The sequence below is a fragment of the Lytechinus pictus genome, chromosome 9 (assembly GCF_037042905.1).
Source record: "Lytechinus pictus isolate F3 Inbred chromosome 9, Lp3.0, whole genome shotgun sequence".
Classification (NCBI taxonomy): domain Eukaryota; kingdom Metazoa; phylum Echinodermata; class Echinoidea; order Temnopleuroida; family Toxopneustidae; genus Lytechinus; species Lytechinus pictus.
Window position 1 is genome coordinate 25,504,995 of NC_087253.1, and position 383 is coordinate 25,505,377.

Genomic DNA, 383 nt, shown 5'->3' on the forward strand with positions numbered 1-383 from the left:
TTGCAATTTGCTCCACATTTTTTAAAGACTGCTATGTATAAAGTCTTTTGTATAGCATGTTTTACATTGGACTGTACATTACTTAGTTGAGAGCTTTTCTCTTATGACCAAAAATGCTATTCAAATTTGTAAAGCAAAATTATTCCCTGATGTACATGTAAAATTTGGTCTCATAAATAGCCGCATTAGAAAGAGATTTACATTTGAAGAGATCCTGGAAGAGTATACTTCATGACAACCTTGCAACCTTTATTCAACAGGAAATAATCAACTGATTAAGAAAATTACTATTAATTACAATATTGCCATATTTATTTTATTTTTCAGATAATCACATTGATTGACACAGAGGTCAAGCAGAGGTCAAAGGTCATTCAATGAAG